The 27,951-nt window shown below is 38.2% G+C and overlaps 1 non-coding gene and 1 pseudogene across 1 annotated transcript; one reads left to right on the forward strand and one right to left on the reverse strand.

Moving 5' to 3' along the window:
- Positions 1 to 4,763: 4,763 nt before the first annotated feature.
- LOC148298450 (uncharacterized) lies at positions 4,764 to 5,180 on the reverse strand (annotated as a pseudogene).
- A 5,522-nt stretch (positions 5,181 to 10,702) lies between these two features.
- On the forward strand, positions 10,703 to 10,783 carry TRNAS-AGA (transfer RNA serine (anticodon AGA)). The gene has a single exon. It is a non-coding gene; the product is annotated as a tRNA-Ser (tRNA).
- The last annotated feature ends 17,168 nt before the right edge of the window (positions 10,784 to 27,951 follow it).

Consider the following 27,951-nt stretch of genomic DNA (forward strand, 5'->3'; position numbering starts at 1 on the left):
TCCCAACCCCAACCCCAACCCCAACCCCAACCCCAACCCCAACCCCAACCCCAACCCCAACCCCAACCCCAATGTTTGGATGCTAACTTTATTCCCAATCCAATATTTAATGCAGTAATGCAAATCAATGAATTATCTTATGAATAAATTTATTTATACTGAAACGATGTACGCCAAAAGAAAACCATCGGCTTCTGGCAACTATTGCGATGATAAATATCTGCGCTGGAAAATTGCGAAGAGAAATAAAAAATTCTTTGACATCGAGCGTATCGATGACCTTGAGAACGAAGCCCAAGTGCAGAGGAGAATACCCTACAGCAAAGGCGCAGAATAAATCTAAGGCAAGTTCAACTAATCATTCTTGAACAGTACCCAAGCATTCAGTTTCAAAGTCTAATCCGAAATTGAAAAATACAAATTAAAAATATCGAATTCCACATCGATTCCGTTGAATGAGACAGAAATTAGCACACGTGTCGAGCAAGAAGAGATTGGACAGTCCTTCGATAAGACAAGAAGCAAAGGATTCAAACTGTAGGAAAATGATCTCGAGGAAGCAAATTGAAGAAATGAACGATAAATAAGTTACATGCAATGAGGATCGCTTTAATAACTTTTACTTGACTTCTCTTGATTCGAATAAAGCTCGAGACTTCGATAAATGTCCTGGCCGATATGCAACGCTTCCCCCCGAAACCATGTATTAGCGATAAGAAATTGTAGACCCATAAACAATAATGAAGACAAAGGAAAGGTTATACTTCCATCGTCCTATTGTCGCCTGGAGTTATAAGAAACAAAAATGGGATCGAGGGCCAGTGACCTTCAAACTCCCAAAACATGAAAGTGCCAATTTATTTTAAATTTCCGAATAAAAATACTAAAAGGCCTGAAAGCATCAACCATAACTTATCAAAGACCCTAACAGATTTTAACCAGCTATCGAAAAAAACCAATAAAAGCCAATTTGAAAGAATTTACCATTCCCCAAACTGTGACTATCGAATAGCAAACAATTTAATGAAAAGCAACGAACCGAGAAAGATCAAGGTGAAGCGGAAACCATAGTTTGTGGAGTTTTAAGTAAGAAATATGTGACTTGCATTATTTTAGAAGAAATTAACACAAGAACAAAAGAGTGAAGAGGCTAATAACTTCATGAATAGTTGGACAACTTCCTGAGAGTTATGGCTTTAATTTGTTACTGAAAGGCTGAAGTGATAGAATTATCGCATTGTTCAATAATCTTTTTGGATTTCTTATTAAATTATATGAACATTTACATTATAATGTGTAGATAATGCTCTTTCACAAGTCTCCAGTTTATACTCCTATATTTCGAAGACTTTTGCATTCTGAACCCTAAATAAATGTAAATAAGAAAAAATGACGAATGATGTATTAAATTGATGAATGAGTGCCTTGAATAGACCATCACAAACTGAATGCCTATGCATTCTTTATTTGTTATGAAATTAAGTATAAAGTTACAGTTCAAAATAAGAATCGATCACTGTTGAGGAAGCCTCTCATTAGAATCCTGCCAATGTTCGGATTCTCCAAAGCTGCTGCAACTCTCTCTTTATCATTGATTTGCTTATTGATCTAAAGTTCATTAACATGGGTCCCCGGCGTGATAAGCACTCGATACTTGATGGAGACAGGCAGAAATCTCATGAGCTTCACTTTCAGCATCAGGCCAATCATCTGGGCCATCGAGCAATGCGGAATAGTGGGGGTGAAATACACCCTAAAGAAAGGAAGGAGTTCGCAAGTATATTCTTTACAGGTTCACAACATTTAATTGCTCAAGAGTTAGTGGATATTCCGGATCATTGATATGGCGAATGAGTTCGTAGATTTCGAGTTCGTCATAAGGATCCTCATTTCGTCATTGCGCTCTGCCTCTTCCCTTTTGGCCTTTTGCCATTACGGAATAATGTACTGTTCATGGAGGATTGGCGATGGATTTTCAGCTGCCATTCCTATATTATTTATTATTGAATTAAATGCCATGCCATCAAACTAAATGCTATCATTAAATGGGCAAAGCTTGTATTTTATAGCTCACTCTGAGAAATGGTAGGGCCCAGGTCGAGCTTGGATTCTGAAAAATAAATACTCATTTGATTTTAAAGAGTAGCAAATATTTTAATCCAGATTTATATCATGCTTTTTCTTTCTTTTTAGCAGAAAGAACTCCAGCCCGAATCAACGTGCTGTTTAGCTATTTTTCATCCATCCTTTTGCTCATTGATTCTATGTTCTGCTTCAGCTGCTCTGCGTACTCCGGCCTGCCAGCCTATGCCAACAATTTTATGAACCAAAGCCTGTGAACCCAAGTTTCAGGCACCGACGGGTATTCATTCAAATATCTCTATGCTACATGCGCAGCCTCTTATTCCTTCTTCACCTTCCATAACAGCAGGCATCGATACTTGACAGCTGATAAATAGGGTAGGATATTTCGACTGGGGAGCTTCTGCCAATAGTTCAGGGACTTGCTGATATTTTTATTGGCTTCTTAGACCCTCTGAGTGTGCATGTAGAGTATGGCAAACTACGTGTGCAGCTTCCGCAAAGAATAAATTAGTGGCCAATTAGGAGTTCTGTTTTATTTGAATGAATCCTCATTATTTTCGGCCTCATCTTCGAGATGTGAATTCAATTCGTTGATTGCTAATTGCATGTTGTATTCGCATTATTTTCAAATACTTTTCTGCTTTCCAAGTAGGACTGCATTTGTAAATGCAAGTTGCCTGCACTTTGGCAGAGCATCGCAAGTTAAGCATAGGAGGGATCGTCCATGCCTTGGATTGCTTGCACTGCCCTCTCACTTTCAACGATGGCCTCGGTGATGTTGCCCGAGCTGAGGAGGATCTTTGATTTTTACGAGTAGATGTTCGCGAGGATGTTGAATTGCATGTCACTCTGATAGGCTTTTTCTTCTTATTAGGTTTCAACAGTTTCGGAATTGGAAAGACATAGCTCTTCAATGACTGCATAATTGGCCAATTTGGCATGATGATCCATTTTGGTTTAGCGCACGATGTTGAATATTTAGACGATGTTACTAGGTGTGCAGTATTCCTTAATTTGATCAAGGCTGTTGTTGTTTCGTGTGAAAATTTAATGGACTTCCTTGTAGTTTTATTATGTGATCTTCAATGAGCTGAAACTGCTATATCCACTGCGATAATAAGAAAATGGTCTCATTCTGCAGGAGCGAGTGGACTGGTGTTTGGCCTGATGCCGAATTAATGATTTAAAACAAGTGGTGATCCCAGTTATCATGGGTAATAATTATGATGATCGTGGCTCATAATAAATTAAACTAATAGGACCACAAAGCTATCAATTAATTATAATGATAAACTATTCTGTTCGCATTTCATGATCACACTCTGCAATTCTAACGTAATCAAGCACAAGCAACAACCCATGCCTAAAAAGAGCTTCCTCTCGTTGAAAAGATCCTCAGCCAACAAATAAAACCTGAATCTCGATCGGGACACTCGCTATTTTAATTTAGCCCAGCCCGAACATTGTGAAGAGAAAGTAATACCAGCAGATAAGAAACACAACTGTACTAATAAGTGAGCAGGGCATATTCCTCCAAGATATCCAATCTCTGTTAGCCGAATCTGGAACGTGCATCTTCCTTGAACTATTCGATTGAGTTTTCACTCAGGGAAAATGGCAGTCATGAATTATAAGCTAACGGTAGCAATCCCATTTCACAATAAAATAATAACAATTATTGAAATATCACATTTGCATGAAAGGGCACAATAATTATCATCGAAGAGTATAATTAACTTTCTGAAACTGAATAAGGAAAGTCTAATGAAACGGATATTCTAAAAGGAAACATAATGCAAGTAATTATAACAAATGTATGCTGAACTCGCTGATAAGTTTAAGGCTGCCAAGGATGCAGAAGTAGGCAAAATCCAACAGTATATAAGATCTGTGAACGAGCTGCCAACTTCGAAGCCCTAAAACAAAAAAAGAAGAAGGTCGGCCTCGAATGTAGAGACACTTGCTTCTAAGAATGATCACAGCTTTTGCAGCCTATCCAAAATGCAATAGTCTAATGTAGAGTTATCGAGGCCGTATTCACGAAAAAGCATGTCAATAGCTGGTGCATGCATGAATAAAAGCGTCAAGCCTAATGCATATTATGATTCAGTGGCTACTTACACAAAAAAGGAAGTCTCTCAGTCATCTGAGAGAGCCATCGAGCTTGCAAAAATACTTCATACAATCCAGCATAAATATGAAAAACACGTTCGGGGAAGAAATGTCATGGCATTAAGGCCTTATGATAATCGATAGCTTCTACTAAATTATTTGCATTTGTCATATGAATAGAATGCAATATTGAGTCAAAGCGATATGCATCATCGCCCTGAGCCGTCAAATCAGCAGCAACCCTGCGCCTGCTTCTTGCTTTCTATTTTGCTTATCTCTTCACTCTTTAAGACTACATTTTGCTGTTGTTGCTTTTATCCGTTGGTATCGGTCTTGTTTTGCTTTTGGGCTGCAATTTTGGATGCTGGCTGCTTTGCTTCGTTATCCTCTTCTTGGCCAGTTTACTATTACTTGATGGCTTATGAGCCTCCTGCATTGAGCTCCAGGCTCACGGTCTTCTGCTCAGTCATGTCGACAATCTTGGTAAAGAGTTGCTCGATGTTTTAGCCTGTTTTGGCTGAAATCTCGTAGTACTTGAGCCCTAGTTATTCTGCTTTCTTCAATGCTTATTCTTGCGTGATTTCCCGATACTCTAAGTCTATTTTATTGCCGATCATAATAGTAAACCCTTCGCCAGTTCTGTTGTCGTTGTACAGCTTCATCCACATGTCCGCGTTATTCAAGGATGACCGATTTGTGACATCGATGATAATCAGTGCACATTTTGCATCTTTGAGATAGTTGGGAATCAGGGATCTGAATCTTTCCTGTCCAGCTGTGTCCCAAAGCTGCAGCCGATATGACTTTGAGCCGTGAGTGATGTTTTTGACTAAGAAATCGATTCCGACAGTTGGCTGCATTACTATAATGTTTACATTTGATGATTCGTCAAATATGTCCTTCACATACTTTTCAATGATGCTGGACTTGCCGACACTCTGGTTGCCCAAAAATACTATTTTTATTTTGGTCTTCCCAGTCATCGTACTCACCGAACGATTCATCCTTTTAAATATCAAAAGCAATTATTATAATACAGTTCAATCCCCAAATATTATATAAGGCTATATCCATACGGTGTGAGTATATGCATAATTATATGCATAATTGTATGCCGAAAGTCGAAGATCTATCAATGGCTATTGCTCCTTCAAGCTTCACAATTCAGACACTCATCCATGAACTTTAATATGAATATGAACATTAATATGAATATGAACATTAATATGAATATGAACATTAATATGAATATGAACATTAATATGAATATGAACATTAATATGAATATGAACATTAATATGAATATGAACATTAATATGAATATGAACATTAATATGAATATGAACATTAATATGAATATGAATGTGGAAACTATTCTTTTTATTTTATTAAGTTATTGTCAGCAAATCTCAAGAGCTTCAAAATGCATAATTTTGCCAAATCATTTCAATAATTATCTGTCTTATTTTTGCATTTGATGAGGTATTTAAATTAACTGGGCGTTGGATATTTCTGATTTTAGCGATATACACAGCAAAAGCCATATGTGAATGCAGAAAATCGGAAGCTGAAAGCATTAAGGCCTTCTCATTCATGGCTCAAACATAAATAATACCTATACATATCTCATGGATTCATCAGATCATCAATCATCTTTTCACGAACTCTGCTAAGGCGATGCCAAAAGCAATTAAAATATTGAGGGGTTGGCCAACATCCATAATGAACGTATCTGCAGCAGTCTTCCCGAAAAGCATTCTTAGCTTGGGAGAGAAGTAAACTTCCTCAGCTTATGGGCTCTCGTCAAATAGCCGAAAATTCTTTTTGGAGCTCATCTTCACCTTCTTTTCCAAATTGAGTGTCGATACCTGGGAGTATTTCTCTTCACATTTATTGACCATTACTTTAATATTCTTCTTGTTTTATTGCAATTTATATAGCTTATTCAAAGGGACTTCTTATTCGAATTACTTGTTGCCTGCTAAGTCATAGTAGTTGATTCCCGGCTTGAGCATGTACACCTTGAAATTATGTTCTGAGGACAGCGAACTGCTCTTGAATTAAATCATGGCCAGCATGTTGCGAAGAGGTAATTTCTTGGACTTGGCGTCCGACAGGTTGTAGCCGGGCCCGAATATATAGGCCTCAGAGCCAAAGAAGTTAGTTTTGAGTTTCCCGACATACTTTCTGCCATTCTATTAGAAATCCGTCTGCGAACGGCTAATGATAAAGGTGTTTTCTTTGTTTTTGCCTGTCATCTTGGCAGAAAGTATCAGCTGCTTCGTCCGAAAGACATAAAGCCCGAATTCTGGATACAGCTTGTTTAAGTTCGACCACTCCTGGTTTCTGATCAGCTCCAGAGTCATGTAATCAAACGGTGAGTTGCTCTTCTGATTCGATTCTCTTGTGTTGAGGCCGATCTAAATTCCTTTTGCTCGTCCTTTCGCTTCCATTTTAAAGGCTTAAGTCTGTGCGATTGTTACTCTGATATCAAATTATTGAGAACAGTTTGCGAGCTGAATTATGAGTCCTCATAGTCACTAATTGCTTCCTTGTTGAGCTTTGAAGCCCACTTCGATTCATGATCGAGTATTGAAAGATTACTCGAAATTGGCGATAATTCAAAAGGGCACTACTTTTCGATGGCCTAACTTGCATAAACAAAATTGTTTCTGGAAATCTTAGACGACAAGTATTTGTCCTCTGGGTGCATTCTATCAGTAATTTATATAATGTGCAATCATAATTGCAGCAACTTTATTTAACATTGAAAGGTTGATAAAACTTTACTCTATTTCACAGTTCGAGGCAGTTTTTCAAATAGATAAGTTAAAGCACATAATATAACTGCCGACAAAGACAGGCACCATGCCATTGTTATAAAATTTCAAAATTAATGCCTATCATAGATAAATACATCCCTAATATAATAACATATAAATACAAATATAATAATAAATATAATAATAATTGTAAGTCACACCCTTAAGTAATTTTGTAAATAAACATTTGCATATAGAATCAGAATCGAACATTTAATTGAAGCTGCAATTGCGACATCATCTGCTTCTACTCGGGTGTCATCTGCAATCAATTTAATTCTCCTAATGATTAGATGATACAGGCTTGGAAATTCGACGATCCTCCTGATTGACCTCTCGAAATTGCACAGCAAAGGGGCTATTTACATTTTGTAAACACCTTGGACTCAATAAATTTGGCATTCTTTCACAAATGAGCATTGATGCCGGCTTGGACGGAAGCTATGGCACCAATTGCTCACTGATGTTTATAAATATATGATATGTCCAATCCATTTCTATGCGATAAATATTCATGAAACTAATCTAATAATTAATATTTAATTAAATCAAAGTTATGGTATTGTTATGATTGTTATTGTATGCGTATTTTATGTTATGAGGGAGGGATTTCACTTTGTGAGTTAGAAGCTTTGATAATGTGCGCGCTATAGTGCCAGTTGCAGAGTTCAGATTTTATTATCGCACTGGAGAATAGTATTGACTTATAGCTCAGTTTAGTCTGCCTTTCCGCTGCTAATCTCATCTTATTATTTTCATTTTATAGGCCGTCCGCAATTGAGTTTTTTCTCTACAGAATTCCTCGATTATTGGAGATTAATCGTCGAACTCCTCAACTGCACATATTGAAATCTAAAGACTATACATAATCAATTAATTTTCATTTTCTTTCTGATTTCGTACCTTTCTTTGGCTTATCTTATCTTCTTTTCTCTCTCCTCAAGTAGTCGCTGCTTCTTCACTTCTTCGCTCTCCTCCACTTTTATTTTGACCTGCCGCTATGAGTCGAACAGGATGCCTGCCAGTTTGAAATTGTCAACTTTCTTTGTTCGAGGCAGGTACTGCTCGATCCATTTGTTGTCTATTATGCTCACCGATCGGATGGTGCCTCTCGTTGATATCCCACTTCCTAACTATGTGTAGAGGACGTAAGGGAGTCAATGTTTTGAAGGCCCAGTGCAGAAAGAGGATCCATTCCCACAACTATGCCTTCAGGGTAGTTTAGCAAATAGGCTTGCCCATTGTTGGAGAGCCGAGCAGTATGAAAATAAAAAGCAATAGACAACACTTTGCGAAGTAGCGCTTTTCTGTATTTTTAAGGCAAGTCATTCTTCAGTTCTTTCAGAATTAGCTCATGGCTTATATAGTTCGGGTCCTTCCTGAATATTTTGAAGCAGCTGTCCAGTTTGCAGCTTGCAAGTAAATTATAAAGCTGATGCTTTATGTGATCTGCCTGTCTCATCGCTCGGTAGTTTACGAAATTTTAGGTGCAGAACTTTCGGGTTCCTCGGATTTAGCTAACTAATTGTAAACATTCAGTAAAGTCTCATGGTCTCCCGTTTCGGATAGAAATTTGGTCTGGGATTTGAGGAAGGAGTTGTACTCTTACTAATTGATGTGGAGCACTTTTTTCCAAATTCCCTCGGTGGAAAGCATGCTTACTAAGGTAATCATGGGCTCCTCGATGTTGAAGAAAGAGCTGGCAATTACCGATTTCGCAAACTGCGGCTCCAAAGGGAACTTGCTCATTTCAATACCCAACTCGGTGATTTACCCTATTAAGTGAGAGCTTCCAGAAGGAAAAGCTCGCCTAAGGCCTTGAAAATGGCCTACTTTTATGGGTTCTCCATGTACTCGAATTTATAACATCTTTGATATGCATCGATTTCAATGTCAGAATCACATTATTCAATGAGACCCTGAGGATTTCAGGCAAACTGTAATCCTTCATTTCGTCGTAGAATTTTGGCTGTATAGTCTGAGGCACTTTCCCTCCTGAGTCCTTCCTGCTCTCCCCTTCCTCTGAATGGCCTGGACTTGGATATAGGAACAGTGACAATCGAATCCATATTGGTTTTGGGGTTGTATGTCTTTTGCTTAGCGAACCCGCAGTCAATAACGTAGCCAACATTATCGATAGTGAGCGAAGTCTCGGCGAGTTGGTGGAGAATACAACTTTCCTGATGCCTTCAGGAGTTTTCTCGAATACTCGGGCTTGTTCTTCGTTGCTGAGAGCCCCATAGAGTTGATACATAATCATGCCGGGAACATCCTTTCCTTTTCCATTAAGTCGGATAGCTTCTATTCGCAGATCCTGGTTGCTGACTCGCACTCTTCCGCCCCTGTTAAGAAAACCCAGAATATCCCCTGGGCCTTCGTGGAGATGGAGCCTAATCGTAGCCTTCACTGCTTCTTCGATCCTGGAACTCTGGTGGACTGGAGAGTACTTAACTTAAACAGGGTACAATTTCCCATGCATTTGCACCACCGAACAATGCCATAGTAATTAGAAAATGTTTTTGTGTTAAGAGTCGCACTTGTAATTATCAACTTTAAGGTTCCTTTTCGGTAGTGCACTGCCTTTTTGACAAGTGCAAAGAGGATGTCTGTATATAGAGACCTTTAATGGGCCTCATCCAAGATGACCATATTGTAATTGAACAAGTATGGATCATTGATGCACTGCCTGGCGAATATCCGTCAGTAATATACCTCAATTTGGTCTTTTTGGAGGTCTTATCGTCGAATCGAATGGTATAGCCAACTTCCTCTCCGAGTGAAACTCCTCGCTAGACACAGACTCGATTGGCCATACTAACGGCAGCCATCCTCCTGGGCTGTGTGATGATGACGTTCATGTCTTTCATGGTGGGAACTTTGCCTGTGAGATACTCCTCAACCTGCTGCTCGCACTTGATGATGGACTATTTGATTAATTTGGAATCCATCATATACTGGGGGAGCTGAGTGGATTTTCCAGACCCAGTATCCCCTGTCACTATCAGAAAGTTCTCCTTCACCACCAGGTTCTAGATCTTGCTCTGATACTCGAAGATGGGCAGTCCCTCCCTGAACACTTTCCATTATTATGTTGACTTCATTCAACTATTATATAAGAGATGTCACTTCTATCAAACCTCCCAACCCCAACCCCAACCCCAACCCCAACCCCAACCCCAACCCCAACCCCAACCCCAACCCCTATCTGGATTTGGATTTTCTTTATTTATCTTGATTCGGATTTATTTATATGAATCTTCACTGTCCGAGACTCAATCAGATAAGATATAAAATAGTTAAACAGCCATTGATCTAATCGTGGCTAATAAATTTGATAGATCCATATTAAATTAAATTCTTTCGAAAAAAGAGGAAAACCCATGCGAACATTGCAAATCAGGGAACATTCTCATAGTCTCATCTTATGTGCAAATAGTCATCAAACTTTTAAGGATGAACTTGTTTGAAGATAATCAGAGAGTGCCACATGATAAAAAGTAACTCACTTTATTAATTCATAATCTCAGAAATGAACTTGGTTTGATTCGTCAATTATATATATATATATATTATTATTATTGTTGGTAGTGTTATTGTTATTATTGAATTTGTTATGAATTTATTATGCATTCGCAAAGAGTTGACTGTAACAATTTGGGAATAGTGTGCACTATTAATGAGAAGTCGTTGTGTCCGAGTGGTTAAGGAGATAGACTAGAAATCTATTGGGCTTGCCCGCGCAGGTTCGAATCCTGCCGACGACGTTTTCATTTTTATTATATACTCAAAATAAAATTAATGCTTTGCATAATTATTTTGATCCAATCTAAGCAGACCTTCCTCAAGTGTTACTCATTGTTCATTTCATTCCCTTTTTATAATTGGGTTTTTGCAATATTTCGCGCTAGCTTCTCTTTATTGCCCCTTGCATTGGAAACAGAGGCTGAGACAGATTGTTATTTAGGATTCATATGACTTCAAAGTTTTTTTGTTCAGTTTTATTGCTATAGTAACAATTGGCTTGATAGCAAATGACGTAGCAATTCACATATTAGTTATATATATTAGGTTCCACAATGTTGTTCACATCCCTTGAGGAAATGAATGACTATTCTTCTGAAGAAGTCAGCCAGGAGTATCCTTTGATTGATCAGCCCTCAGATCAGAATAACTGCAATAAGATTGTTTCAAAGCATTTCACATCAGTGCTTTTCTCTTTTTAGAAACTGAATTAATCCATGTCAATGGCCGAAGTTTCAAATTTTTAAGAGCCGTTGTCTTATGCAATCGAAGAGAAGGAGGAATAAAAAGAGGCAGAGAAAAAACAAGCGAGTAATCCCACTAAAACTAGACTCATACATCCTCAACAAATCATCTAACACTCAAGACTCCGAAAAAGTCTTGCATCTTAACTCCCACGAAGACTTTGCATTCCGACTGCTCGGTCCGTAGCGGATACAAAGTGAAAGAGAATTAAGTTGGGATTTATTACTTTGGGCATGACTTGCACAAAATAATTAAATTTGCGAATGTGGATAGCATAAATGAGCTCATTAAAAAGCCATAAACGAGTATCGCAAGGAAACAGCATTCGACCAGTCCTTGCTGATCTCAACCAACCCCGACTGTAAGTATAATTTAACCTTAGCGTATGAACTCCGTTTCTGTGAAAACTAATATAACTATCAGCCCGATATGAAGGTTGATGCCATTGAGCGCAATCGCAAGATATCGGATTCTATGTTTGACACTCTCGTCCTCGTTTCGAAGCAAACAGACGCTAAACAGACCAGAAGGACGAGAGAGTCGGAATTTGCACTGAATGGGCTCATCAAGATCGAAGTCTACAATCACCAAGAGCAGAGAATCGCATCTATTATCCTCTCCCATGACGACTTGCTCGAAAAGGTTTACGAATACATTCAGCAGGAACTCTGCGAATAAATATCTCTTGTTGAAAATCTTGAAGATGATTACCGGCTCTCTCGCGATGTTCAAGCCAGAGACCTCAATTCAACCATCCTCTATGTACAAATTTTTTGATCGCAGGCCAAGAAAAAGAAGTTTATGGATGAGCCTGACAATGAGCTGCATCGACCGTACCGCCTCATTTCATCAATTCCCAGAGACCTTTCAGTGAATGTGCTGCCCCCTATTGGAATCGATTAGGCGTCGCGCTATGAATAATTCGATGTAATCAAGATAAACAGAAGAGGAACGTACCAGCCTCGCATCTTAGGCGTTGATCAAATGAAGATCTACAACTACGACGAGGCAGTGAGGAAGTAGAAAAAATAATCATCCTCCTTGCTCAGCTTCCTGAACAAACAGAACCCATTCACTGGCACGAAGCAGCCAGAAAGGTTAGCGTCAAGCGTGATGAAAGTGCTTCCCCTCGAGGGTTTAAACTTCATCATATTTTTTCCGGAAAAGAGCATCGAGTATATAGCCAAGTCAGCCCAGCAAAAATAGTATATTCTTCGGAAACTGCGATTCTTAATCAGTTTCCATCAATAGATTGCTATAGCTCAATCATACAAAAAGTCTAGCTGATATATATTCATTCTATCATAAGAGCATTTACTGTGTAGCCTTCACGCTTCACCCACACTTATCAAATCGATCTTTAAAGTTGGCTGAACCTACCGCCACAATCATTCGTGCAAGAGTTATTGTTGCTCTTTAAATTGCAAGACTGTCGGTAGGAAATCCCGGTTGTGTTTTCAGTATTAAAGAAGTCTTTTTGTTCAAGCGTTTGCTTTTGGTCTTCGTCGAGTTTGGACTTTTTCATTTATTGAATAATCGGTTTGAACTCGTCAATCGCACTAAAGTAGTAGCAGTTTTTCGAGTTGAGCCATCTCAACTCTTCTTTGATTTTTTTGCGGCCCTAGACCTTTAGTTTGCATTCCTACGGACTCATCAATTTCTCGAGCTAAATGCGATTATATATTGCACAAAACTATTGTGGGTCTCTCAAGTTAGAAGGCCAAGCCCGAGGCGAAATGTTTTATTTGAGCTAGTTTAAGCTATTCAGATCTCGCAATTATGTGCTTTGTCGGTTGGATTTCGTGCTCTTCTGGTCTAGCCAGTGTTTTTTATACTGCTCAAACCTTTCCTTCATTTTATGCACGCCCGACACTGCCTACCTGCAGTCAAAAGTTCTAGTTTGCGCGCAAATCAAGTTTTCCACGCTCTATTTGTGTCTTCCCTCCAAAGATCTTTGCAATGATTCCTTTAATATTCCTTATTTATGCTCCTGCCCAATATTATAAAGGTCGTAGAGTTCGCCCTTCGTAATGTTTTAATCTTGGGCAGGCGGCCCCCCACGAACACTGATCTTTGAAAATGATAGATGTGTTTCTGATAGCTTATTTTTGTTGCCGCCTCCAATTACCTTCTTCTTATTGAGCCTTTTCACGAACGTTTCAAACTACTTAAAGCCGACAATGCTGTATTTCTTTCTGTCGCAGAATCCAGAATGTGCTCCATGTGCGCATACAGCGAGGGCCTCGCTTCATTTTTCTATTTCTTCGATCGTATGTTGATGCTGAATGCCTCGAGTTATTTCGGGTCCTGAAATATATTATAAGCGTTTTCTGATGATACTTTGGCTGTTACATTTTTGATGAAGCCATGAGATTCGGCCGGCTGCTTGAGGCTGCTCTCTGAATCATCAAGCCGATAGCCTTGGTAGTTGAGTATGTGATTGGTTGCAATCGAATTGTGCGATTATTCCTTTATAGTTTTCATGGTTTGTAAATTATTCTTGCAGGCTTCTCCCTCGTCTTGCAGAGTGTTCTTCCTTATCGCCAAATTGTAGACTTTCAAGTTGGCATAAGTCGCTAGATGATTCTACACTTTAGGGAGGGTGTAACCCCGAGTATGGTCCATTTTGATTCTTTAAATAGAACACTATATGGATAATTCTTCCATTAATCCATTAATAACAAAATTATCATTAAATCTCATCATCAGAAACATATCCAAATCCCAGTACTTCAACTCAATGTATTCTCTGTTTCGCTGCCATCTCGCATTTCAAGATGAATTCTATCAGCTCCGACTTTCTCATTTTGTATTAAATTGTCATTAAATAATAACATTATGATTATTAGTATCAATTGATATTTGCATAATCAATAGCGTATTGATGCATATAATCTGAATATTATTATTATTTATTAATTAACTAATGATTTATAGGCAATTGAAACATTAGTTATTAGCTCTGTGAATGGTTTTATAATTAGATTAAGCATCTTCCTCCGCCTTTATACCTTGGAAAGTTGTGACATTCTAATGAAGAGCTTTTGAGTTGGGGGGCCTTCATAGCCTTATTTTTATATCATTGACATAAGCATCCTTTATTTTTGGTGCCAATGATTGAGAAGGCGCCTATTTAATTGAAAAAGACAAAGAGTGTTTGCGGATAGGTTTTGAGATTTAGGTATGGGATTAAAAATTGGGGTATAATTCTTAGCCTGAAATTCGGACTATAAAAGCGCGAAATTAAATTTGATCAACATTATAAAATAAATGCAAGCGCAGATTCCCCCATAAGTCTTCTACTCCCATGTTGAAAAAATATTTCAAACTTGGGCAAACGTAAAATTAGTCTAATTTAGAAATTCATTGATGATTTCGAAAGTGTCATCTTGGTCAATGGCAAAGCCACCCCAGGCAATGAGAAAACAGTTGCAATTGTAAGCTGGCTATTTGCTGCATACAATTTGACAGACACCATCCTCTGTTTCACCAAGAGCAAAATGATCATTTTTACATCTGAAAGGAAAAGTATCGAATTAGGCCATCATAGTTAAATTTTTAGCAGAAGTCAAGGAACACCCGGATGCCAAAAAATTTGACGTAATCTTCATACAAAAGGCTGATGAAAATACCTAGAACTTTCAAACCATCTGGAAAGCTCTGCATGGGGATGCAGATAAGCCCAAAATCGGCATGATTTCAAAGGATCTTAAAGCAGGCGCAGTCGCAGAGGAGTTTCAAAAGCATTTAGAGCAAAAGCAATATGAACCAGTTGAAGTTTCCAACTTCTTCAACGAGTGCTTCCTCACCAAGTCCAAAGAATAGATTTAAAACATGAAAAAGTCTTCCATTATTACTTCCTACTTTCACTCCAAGTTCGTCAAGGAAATATAGCTTGCAATTGATGAAGGGAACCCTATTAAGCATGAGGAATTATCAACCAAAATGCAAAAGCTGCTTAGCAATGAAAACTAATTGAAAAAGTGCGCGATCAAAAGTGAAAAAAATCATCCCGATCTGACAATTAATAAATAGTACATAGATATAGGGCCTGCCATTAATGTCCAAAGCGGGGGCACATATGACTCCAATTTATTTACTGAGTCAAATGCGAACATACTCAAATATGACTGTATACTGTTAGGATTGGGAACGCTTTATAAGAGTTATAACTCTTATGTCGCGAGAACCTTACTAATAAACCCAACGTAGGCTCAAAAAACCACATACAAGAAGATTGTGGTACTTTGCAAGATTATTCAACAGAATCTCAAGCCTGGAAATTCAATTGAAACCATATATAAAAGAGCAGCCCAATTCATTAAAGAGCAGTTGCCAGATTGTGAGGTGCCAAAGTCATTCGGATTTGGTACTGGCATATTCCTTTGCGAGCCTACATTATAAATTAATGACAAAAATACCAAGATTGTGGAACCTGGATTCTGTTTCTTAGTGAACTGCACTTTCCCAGACTTGAAGTATGAAACCAAGAAGGGAACCAAATCCTATGCGATTCAAATTATTGATACAGTAATAGTCTCTGACAAGGGTCAGTAAGTTTTGACCTCGTAGGCGAGTTCTGCCATTGCGTCTATTTCATATGAACTGGGAGAAGATGATGAGGACCAGCAAAAGAAGTAGAAGCCTAAAAATGCAAGTAATAATTAAATTTATTGTTAGATAAAGCATCGATCGATGAAGACATCGGACGGCCTGTCACTCGAAGAGGCAAGAAGCATGAAGTGACAATCGAAAAACTGAAAAACCAAAAATTCAGATCCTAACATCAGATGGAGCTCAAAAAGAAGAAACTTGAGGAACTAAAAGAAAGAGTCTACTAAAATTTCACTGGGGGATTCAAAAAAGAGAAAAATATTGAATGCTGGAAATTGGAAGCATATAAATCTCACAACTAGTTTCCGAAAGAAATGAAAAAGAATCAGATCTACGTCGATTATAAGAATAATGCTTTTCTTTTGCCGATCAATGGCCGGCATGTTCCTTTCCATATCAATGCTTTGAAGAATGTAGTAAAAAATGATGAAGGAAAATTTGCTTCTTTGCGTTTTAACTTTCATTTGCCTGGGACAATCACGAACATTATATTCCCGAAATATAGTGACCCTTGCATTTATGTAAAAGAAATGGTATTTCGAAGCCAGCAAGTTGCTCGCATTGCCGATTTATAAAAGCAAATCAAATCCTTGCAGAAGAAAGTGAAACTGGACATAAGTGAAAAAAATGCGAAGGAAGACATCGTTGAGCAAGAAGTATTAAAGCTGAACAAGGGCAAACGACCGGTTCTGCGAGATTTGTTCTCAAGGCCAGGAATAGGGCAAAAGAAAGTGAAAGGAATATTGTAATGCCATCTTAATGGGTTCAGATATTCCACAAACAAGGGATAAATCATCGATGTTACCTTTTCCAACATCAAGTATGCATTCTTCCAGCCCTGTGAAAAATAAATTATAGCCGCTGTCCACTTCAGGTTGAATTTCCCTATTCTTATCGGCAAAAAGAAATCAGAAGATATCCAATTTTATTCATAAGGTGGGCAAAATTATGAAGATATCGGAGGACGAGCTCGATTTGGCGAAGATGATGATGACGAGTAAAGGCAGAAAGAGACAAGAAAAAAATTGGATCGATAGTTTAAGGCATGGATAAAAAGTTGTGATGAATTCAAAGGCAAACACTTTGAGTTTGAAACTCCTGATCGAGATGCAGGGTTTTCCGGAAATCCATATAACAATACAACCCTGCTGCAGCCTACTAAAAGCTGTTTGATAAATGTTGTCGAGAACAGATTCTTCATTGCTCCTCTGGATGAGATCGAGGTGGTTTGCTTTGAAAGGATGTATGCAAACGTGAGATACTTCGATATTATCCTCGTCATGAAAGACTATGAAAACTTCTTGAAAATAAGTCAGATTCCGATGAAAGATGTGGAGAAAGTAAAAGATTGGCTCGACAGCTGCAACCTTATTTTCTACGACCAAGGCAAGAACTTGAATTGGATTAAGTTCTTAGGGCTTATTCGCAAGGATTTCAAGAAATTTGTCGATGACAAAGCATGGATGGCCTGGGACGAGGCTGACCAGGAAGATGAAGAAAATGATGTCGACAACGACGAAAGCTTCGAAGCCTCCTCCTCTGAAATTGACGAGTAAAGTGACTAATCTGATTCTTCAAGTGACTATGAAAACTAAAACGGCGATGACAGCAGCGACGAAGAGGAACTGAGCGAATAGGGATTATCATCGAGCTAACTTGATGAAAGAGCAGAAATGGAAGATAAGGAAAGAGATCGCAGAGAAATATAAAGGAAAAAATAAAAATAAAAGCCGCAATCACAACCCAAGAAACGATGACGATGATATGTATCGAAAATTTGTCATTTATTAATGAAGAAGATCTATCAGAGACTTTTTGCTGAATCTTTAAATATTTGAGCTAGCAAAAATAAATCTCTCATCATAATCGAAATAGAGATTGTAAATAAATTATAATCATAAAATCACATAATAATATCATATATATTCATAACAAATAAATAATAAATAGCAAATAATAAATAGCAAATAATAAATAGCAAATAAATAATAAATAAATAATGATAAATAATAAACAAATAAATATATAATTAAAATTACTAAACAATAGTTTTGGTTGCTTCTGCAAACTTGGCGGGTAATTCTTTTTCATTGATTACATTACGAGGTTATAATTAATCCGAAATATTATATTCGAAATAAAGGAGACAATGATTTACTAATATTGTTGTGACATAAATATGAGTATGATTTCAAAGAAAGGTTAGGCTTAAATCGAATTAATTTACTGTATTGAACAAAACTGAGGAACATTTGCCTTCGAATGTGCAGTTTGACTCGATGTGAATGGCCTATATGAGAATTTGGAGAACTGGGCACTTGATATTTGTGATTATGGCTGTTTTTGGTGCAATTGCCTCTATAATAGAGTTTATACGAGATTCGAGCCAATGCAGAATACAGGATAGAATAATAAGAAGTTTAGCTATGAGATAAGGGAACTGCTCAGCAAAATAAGCAGATTACGAAAAAAGTTGTTGATATACGGTTATGCCAATGATGAAGTCACCTCCATTATCATTCACGAATTCCTGAAGCTGCCTGAAATCGACTGGTAGAATTTGAGCACCACCCCTTCCTTTTATGGCATTAAAGACCGTTTCCGGACCGATACCCGAACTACCTAGATGCTCATGTGTCTCCAAAAAATGGTGCCCAATCTCCATACTCCTGAAGTGTGTTAGTATTTATTGAGGGTATTAGAATTCAATTCCCTTGCATTTGGTTTCAATCTCATTGACTCATCCAGCGATTCCAACGAATCGAACTCAGTGCTACACCGCAGACTTTTGCATAGCTCCAAAAGGCGAATCAAAAACTCATATAAAAAATAAAAGTAGCGGCGAGCCTCGGAAGTAGAAAGTGAAGTTGCATCGCGGCCTCTCAAGATAGTCCACAAAACCGATATCACAGAGGAATTGGATAAGAAGACGCCCTAGAAGCAGGAGGAATGCTTTTTTAATAAGTATTTGTCAAGAAATAAAAAGATCATTTTGAGTGACCTCGACTTTGAGCTCGAGAAAGAGATGAAGAGGGTCAACACTGATGAAAATTAGCTCGAACCAGAACTGTCTGAGCACTCTAATAACAGCAAAAATCATAAATAAAACCCCCATAACTGAAGTGATGACTGTTTATTCTGATTGCTGAGTTTATTATCGCTTCGTAACAATCAGAGTATTCATATTTGGCGTGCTTTCCGGAATTTGCGACCTATTATTTGAGTAAATGGCTGCCAATAAATATATAATTGAAAGTCGTTTTGTAATTAGAATTGCTGCTTTTAACATTAATGGCTTCTAACATTATGAGTGATTGTCAGGCTCTCCATGACCCTTCCAACTAACTGTATGTACGCTAATTTGTCAATAAATATTTGGCATAAAATTTAATAATCTTATTTTTATGAAAGCGCGTTACGCACCCATACTATTTATAGTGTCGATGCCAATGCACAAAAGCATGGGATTCCTGATTTATTTAAGTATTGTCCATCGATACAATAAGTAAAATAGCAATGCAGTAGAAAGCAAGCTGCATAAAATATTAAAATCATCTCATTTACACTTTTGTATGCAGGCAAAGCAATGGCTCTCTCCCCAGTCTCAGACTGGACTTTTTAATGACTAATGGCGCATACTCCTCCCTTATGACATGATCTATTTTATTCTTTGGATTTAGAAGATTGTACACATACTGTTTCTCCAGTTTAATTCGGTGATCGTCTGTTTATGATGGGCTGCCTCTATTGAAGTTGGCGATGGCAAGCTTGAGGTGGCTCGAGGGGAGTGATTCGGTGAGTGAAAATCTCTTGATAGGCTCAATATACCATTTATTATATCGAAATTTGCCCTATTTACGATCAGGGCTGACCTTTCTCTGCGAATTGCTCTTGATGCTTGCCCCTTTAATCCGAGGCAGATGTCGAAAATTAAGCGACCCATGTATACTTTTAATCCTCTCTTTATAGTAGTCCCTTATTTCAGAAGGCTCTATTGTTTGCTGGCTTAGCTGTTCCTTGATGAATGAAGGCCCTCCGAATTAATGGCACTTGCTCTACAGCAATAGCAGCTACTTTGTAATTGATTTATGATGAAGCAGATATCTCTATTCTTATATGGCTTAGGCCTGACTTTTTTTCACACCTTTTTGTTGCTGTAGTCTGCTGAGGCCAAAAGCCGCCACTGATTTACTACGATTACCAACAATGGCTGACAATAATGAATGAGAACTATCTTCACTTTGATTGCGATACTTCTCCAAAGCATTATGATTACTATTTTGTTTGAGGGTTTAAGCACATAGATTATCTATGATCTTTTTTTAGGGGATAACAGATGATTCTAAAGGCTGTGGCCTGAGGCGACTATTTTGTATATGTTTCGATGAAATAGAGGCCGAAATGGATTACGGGTAGTATTGAGTGATAAGCTATTGCACAAAGTCAGTTTCACTTTCATCCACGGATGCCTACTGAATGTGAGGGTTTTGTGAACTCATCAAATAAAATTAAGCAGGTCATGGTATATATGAATAGCTTTGAGAGTATTCGATTGTGACTAAGATGGGCTATTATGTAAATCATTTGCAATTTTATATGGTATATGTATGTGTATATGTATGTGTATGGGTATGCATATTTGTAGAGTTGTTAGATCGATCATCATGTTTCATAGCAGAATATGAATATAAATATCCTGCACTTTCAAATTTAGAATGGTGCCTTGGAGATTCCGAAAACAGATAAAAAAATTGATAAGTATCAGCACAAAAAACTACGCGCCTTCTCGATTGAAATGCAAGGTAACTGCTCTTTATAATAAGGGTGGAGAAAACAAATGGAAGATGCGATCCTCTATGACCGTCTTGATAAATAGGTCTTTGTCTTAGGAGTATTATGCGGTCACGGCGGGGCGGAGTGTGTTCACTTTTGTGCAAACCACATAGCTATCAAGATCAAATAGGACCATCATTTTTGAACAGGGAAACTATGGGGCCTGTTTGAAATAATGTTTCATGCAAATAGACGAGATGATGGGCACTGAGCAGGGAGAGACAGAGCTTCGATAAAACACTAGACAAAACGGAATGCAGCCCTTTTCGAACGAAAAAGTGGTGGATTCTGTGGGCTGCACTGCTAATGTAGTATTAATTGTGGGTAATCTCATCATGGTTGTAAATGCAGGTGACTCGCAAGCGGCATTGAGTCGTAATGGCAAGATAATTTAACTATCGAAGGATCACAAGCCTGAAGATACCGAGGAACTGAACAGGATCGTGAACTCAGGGGGCGAAGGTCGAAAAGGGCAGAATCAACAACCACCTCAACCTCTTTCGGGGTCTGGGCGATATGCACTATAAGAAGAACAAGGACCTACCTCCCAACAAGCAGACAGTGATTGCGGGGCTCGACATCAAGACCTGATAACTGTGCAAGGACGATGAATTCCTCCTGATCGGGTGCGATGGGGTCTGGGAGAGATAGTAAACTAATGGGCAAAACCTCATCGACATTATTCGAACAGAGATGCGAAGGGAAAGGGCCTGAGACTGTTCTGACGGAGCTATTGGACGGATTCTTGGTATAGGACCCGAAGATGTAGCAATTGGGTTGCAATAACATGAGCTGCATACTAATTGAGTTTAACAATCTCATGCTCTGAGCATTCGGATGCATCATTAGTTAATATATTCAGTCATATTATCAATGCTAGCATATATTTAAAATAAGGAACCATGAATGATTCCTGCTCAAGATACCTTCACCCCATATCCAAAATGATCAACAAAGGCGGCTGGTCTTATGATCTGACTGCCCCTCAATGAGCCTCTCAACCCATTCACTGAAGCTCGCATTGCCCAGCTGCTTCTTCTTGACACCATTAATGATTTCATACTGTTCTAGATACTTGTAAAGCCTTGCGTTATTTTTTGGGTTCATTCGCAGCAGGATGAGGTTAATATAGGTCCTTTGGGTGTAATTGATTTGCTATTCCTTTGTGAATCCGGCTTTTTACTTGAGACTTTCAATATTGTATAAATTGGAAGGCTCAATGGAGGATTGCTCTTTGATTTTAGTTCGGCTGCAGCTTTGGCTTCGTTTTTGCTCTTTAATTTTGATCTTTTTGATAGTGGGGGAGCTCGATATTTCTACCCCGGATAGGAATATGTTTTTGACCTCAATAGATCGAGACTCGAACATCTTCAAAAACCTGTCAGATATGATGCTGCTCACTTGGTTCTCAACCTCAGTCAACAGCTCCGAGTATTTTTTATATAGGCTCCTTGTTTCATTGGACAGATCTTGGATCTTGTAGTTGAGCCTATTGGCAATATAGCTCTTCATCTCATTATTCGATAGGTCATCTCTTAGAAACACTAAGTTGCAGTAGCATCGAGAAACGATTAAATACATCATCTCGACAACTTTTCTATCGTCCATGCTGAAGGGAGGAGACATTTCTATCGGCCGTATAATGTTATGAAGGATGTGGTAAGTCTTCTGGCAGTCTAGAAAGTACTCGTTGAGTAGTTGATATTTCTCAGCCTCACAGGTATTTATTTGCGAGATTTTTGATATTACTTATTACTAATCTACTCGCCGCAAAGAATATTTGGTATCTTGATCAGCATTATCTACGGCCTCTAAGGCTATTTGGACTTACATGTCCCTCAGGCCTACCAGAATATTCTGTTTCGAAAATCTGTGCATCTGCTCCTTCTTGTTTTCGTTGTAGTTACTGAGCATCGCAAATTTGTTCAGAGGCGCCTCAGCTATAATTTTATGGGTGAGAAGCTGTTTCCATGTTATTCTTTTGGCAGGGTCTACTTCCATCATGCTCTTTAACAGCTTTTGCATTTATATTGATGCGCGGACTCCGTTGACTTTCCCCTGGTTGGGGAAGATGTCTTTTTCAATATATTGAAAGTACAAGGCGGAAATTGTTGCTGGCTTAAATGGGCTCACCCCATATATCATATGATACAAGATGACTCCCAAAGGCCATATGTCAGCCGAAATGTCGTACTTCTCTCCTTTTAAGACTTCTGGGGCCATTGACAGTGGAGTCCCGACCAAAGTGTTTGTCGTTCTTGACTTGCTTGCCAGCACTTTTGAAAACCCAAGGTCGATTATCTTTAATACGCCATTATGAAACATAACATTGTCGGCCTTCAGATCTCGATGCACCATGTTCTTTTCATGCATGGCAGCAAGCCCTAAAATAATCTACCGAATTAGCTCAACAGATTACTCGTCACAAATTCTTTTCTGAGGCTTTTCTTCAATGTAGCTGAGGAGCGTGGGCCCATTGCAGTATTCCATAACGAGCAGGACAAAATCGTTATTAGTATATGCACTGTAAAGCTTGACAATATGGTCGCACTTTAGTTTGGATAAATTTTATATTTCAGCTTTAGCAGATTTCTGGACATATCTTCGCTACTCAGGGTTCTTATATTTGGCCAAGTTGATAAATTTTATCGCAACCTCCTCATTGGTTTGGATGTTTGTCCCCCGGTAGACATCGCTTGTAATGCCCTACCCAATCTTTTCAATTATGAGGAATTTATCGATGATGTGGTTGACAATCGACTCTTTCTGTGACACGAATTTCTCGTAGGTCAACTCCAGAGTGTATTCAATATGAATGTGTAAATCTGATTAGTCTATCATATCTCTTTCTTTGCCCTCTTAAATCTATCAAATTAATAATTTGCAGGCTATCGCTTTTAAAATCATAAGCATGAACAAATTGTATGAAAGCAACAGTGACTGAAGATTATCGATCTTTTTAGTCTGAATTAAAGTTTTTATGGGATGCACTTGATTAATTTTATATATCGTGCTAATTGTTGAATGTATTGCTAACAGTATGTACTATGCTATTCGCCTTAATTGTATGAACTGTATGTATATATTGATTGTATGTATTGTTGGTATGAGATGTGGATAAATTGAAATGAGATGATAAATAAAATAAGTCAGTTTCCTGTATCTGCATGGTTTGTCTGAAGTCCTGTCGAGATCTGCTAAATTAGCTTATGAGCAGGACTATTTTTGATGACAGTTACAGCCTTTTATTTTGCCGACTTCTACTTTTTGATTTTCTTTTGTTTGCCTACTTTACGCTGAGGGTTCATTTTGTTGCAGAGTTCTGCGATGTCCTTGCAGAACTCGGAGCTGCGCATCTTCTGGAGGTGTGAGGGCCGATGAATGTGCTGCTTTAAGTGGAAATGTACTGTGAGGTATTCATCGAAGAGTTCCTTGCAAATTTGGCAAAAACTGCTGACCCTTGAGGGTTTAGGGAGGAACTAAGTTAATTTAGGGATACCATATGCTATTTCTACTGTAGCATCTATTTGACCTTCCGAGTGTGGTTGAGGAGGCAGACTTATTCGTTTTGTTCGAATTTGGGCTAAGTTAACTCACAAGTACAATGTCCTCCTTCAGGATAAACGAAGGGGTGTAGTATCGGCCATCTCGATTGAAAACTGGAATCGAGCTAAAGGTAGAACCAGTCTGACTCTCATCACTCGAAGCCTTTGTATATTATGAATAGTCGGCGCAAATTCCCGACTTCTAGGAACTACATACAATCTTCTTCAGAAGAAACACATTGTGATGAGTGAGATGCCTTGAGTCGAGGCACTCGCTTGAAGTGTTTCTTTTTTCCTATTGCATACAAATGTAATAATAGCATTTAATCATAAATGTGCACATGCGTCCGAATCGGTAATTCAATTATTTTGCCACTATTATATATAATACTAATTGTTGGTACTTCTCAAATTCATCCCATGCAAAGAGTATATTTTTACCTAGTTCAGTTTATTTTAACCCTTAATTTTATAAAGCCATACAAATAACACCCCAAATTCTATCTTGTATACATATGTCCGATTGTTAATCCACATGACGCAAGCATAAATGCTATTCACCTAGCCAAAAGCGCTGCATATGCTCAAAAATATTCGATGAGTTGACTCATTTAAGTTATAATGAAGGTACTTTAACTTCTTTTTATTGAAGATGATGGTGATCGGCATCCAGAATGCACAATCAACATGATCAGACACAATCGAATACATTTAACTCAGACAGCAACTTCAAGGACAGCACAAGAGCATTTCGACCAAGTGTAGGCATTTGTGATAATTCTTTAAGAATGAATAAATTGGGCAATACGTTTTGCAAATAACTGCGCATGTTATTCTAAATGTAATAATTCTTCGAATAAATGAGTACTGAAAAAAGAATCTCGCGCAGATTAAGAAGCGGGGGTGCATGCCATTCGATTCCCAACTTCTTCCGTTCAGAGCAGTATTCATAGATTTTGCCATAAAAAATTTACAGCAGAATTATCGGCTTGGCTTCAATTAACTGCAATTACATCAATTAGGCAGTTTTCAGCCCGGGACCCAACCATGAAGCCAATATTGCCGAAATGAAGGCTGCTTTAAGCTTGATGAATAGCGCGGTCAAAATTGAAGGGACAGGGGACTTATGTTTTTAAGAACATCGAGCTGAACCATCCCCGCAACCAAAGATGAAAGAGCTGCACGAACAGATGTTTCACGGGCTGAAGGAGGAAAGAGATATTTACGAGTAAATTGAGGCAGAGATGCAAATCAAGGGAATTGAAATAGAAGCTGTTGAACGCTTAGAAGAACATTAGCTCGAGTAGAAAAAGAAAAAAGCCAGGAAAACCTCTGAGTCAAACAACATCAACTACAACTCTTTCATGGAATAAGTCTTTGGCAGTATTAATTTCTATCGATAATTGGATCAGTTTCTCATGGAGTGATCCAGCGACTAATGATTTGCATATTTCTCTAACCATGCCACAATAACGCATTGCATATGCATTTTCGAGGGAGGGGGACACAAAGGAGACCTCCGGTGCATTATAATGAGAAATTATAAACAGACAATAAATATTTAATTATAGTGGAGAGTTCATAATAATATTCATATTTATTTTGGGTCTTCCCTCTCAAAAAGAAGTGTCCTGTGCGGGCACTTGATATTGAAGTTGGTGCTTGGAACAGTATTTCTATAAATATTGACAATTAATGTGCTATCATTTATATAAGTTTGACATTTAAAGATGGACGAGAACCTGAAAATGAATCTTCGAACTCATCGGCAGCGGAACTACACTGCAACAGAGGTACTTAATCTTTTTGTATAGAGTTAGCATCCTGAAGAATTTGGGTACGGCGGGAATATCCACTCAAGAGTACCTATTGAGCCATATAGGAATATGTTTCACCGGCCTTCGAACTCAACTCCGCAGCTAAATTGCTGGCTAAGTTTATCAATTCCGTCAATAAACGTAACAGGTTCCCGATAGTAGAACTCAAAGAGAAAACTAAAAGTATCGAGGTCGAAGAAAAAGCGGTTGCCCTCAGAGTCGACCCACCTTAGGAGAAACCTCAGGAGAAGGAGATCTCAAGCCATAATGCCTCCCGAAGGATCGTCGGTGCACGCAAAAATCCCAAAGAAGACACTTTCAAAAAGGATAGATAAAAGAAGCAGTACTCAACGGGAAATCCACTTAAATAACCCAAACCTCTAGAGCCACCCGAGAAGCAGCGAACTCCCAAAGCGTCCATACAGCCCCCTTCTCTTAGTTTCAATCCCAGTGACCACAATTTTTATAAGGCTTTGGCACAACAGCTCGGGACAAACAGAAACGGGATGGAAGCTGTAAACAGAGCCATTATGCAGCAGCAGGCATACGTCAGCAATAGTTAGTTTTTCAAATAAAAATAAAAAGGAGAGAGAGGAGTGCCACCCCTAAACCGCAGGACTAACTCTGTCCGCAATAAGCTGTTTGGGAGATCTTCCTACCATGTTGCGATTGCTTACCATATCCACTTGAAAAAGATATACGAAAATGGAGGCGAAATCAATCAAGTGATGATGGATCCAACCCACCCGGCAAAGAAGCTGAGAATCGAACAAAAAAAGTAAGAGGAACACGAGTGATTCGAAGCCTTTTCTGCTGACAATATTTAATTATTCGACCTGATAATTTTATATTGGTTCAAACCAGTCATTCAAATTTTAACTTATTGATAAATAAAATTAATATACTTTAGATTAGAAAAGAATAATTTATGAAGTCCCACATTTGTCATTTTTTAGCTTCTGTCCTCAAACGATTTCAGTTTCTGCAACGCAGTTCAGGCGCATATTCTTGCGATTTCGGAAGAATTTTCACTCGATTTAGTAGAGATTCTGCTGAAGTTTTTTAAAACATGTTACATGATTATAATGGACTGTAGTTGCAAAAAGCCATAGTCTCAATAATGACAATATTAACAATAATAATAACAATAAATATAAAGTTATCTTACTTTCTTACTATATAGAATAGCAAAAGCCAAGAATGAGAGCAAGCAAAGAAAAAAATTCTAGCTTTAAAATAGACAGCTCCCAGATTGTTTCAAAGCCACCATTTTAATAGAGCATAGTAGCGATAATTTTGTAAAAATGCCACATTCTTCAAAATGAGCTGCAAAAGTATACTCATTAGACCAACAACATTGGCAAAAGTCAGTCCAATCGAAAATTGGTCACTCTTATTGCCACATTAGACAAAGATTTGCAGATGCTGAACCGCAATAATAAGAGTTACTGCAGACTTATTTCTCTGGCATGCAATGCAAAGGCTAATTATTATCAAAAAATTAATCAACATTAAAAGGCCCTGTCAATTCTTGAAGGTATAGCGGACTTGGAAAGAAAAGGGGAGGCTGATCCCATCGACATTGCCAGAACGATGCTAAACAAGAGCATAGTTCTGGGGAAGCTGCTCGGAATCAAAAACATGAATTAAGCTGAGACAGCCGAAAGCCGGGATCTATAGAGCACTAAAAGTGCTTTGCAGGACTAAACTACACATGATCAGACAAATGCGTCTCTTAATACTATCTAAGTCAGGAAATTCAGGAAATTGCCTAAGCTTAACTCAAAGAAATAAATGCGAAATGACAAAAAAATCCCGAACTCTCATAAAAAAGCTCTTTCATTGGCGAAATAGGCC

Source organism: Brachycentrus maculatus, unplaced genomic scaffold (assembly GCF_059751285.1).
Source record: "Brachycentrus maculatus isolate JH-2025_06_01 unplaced genomic scaffold, ASM5975128v1 h1tg002021l, whole genome shotgun sequence".
Classification (NCBI taxonomy): Eukaryota; Metazoa; Arthropoda; class Insecta; order Trichoptera; family Brachycentridae; genus Brachycentrus; species Brachycentrus maculatus.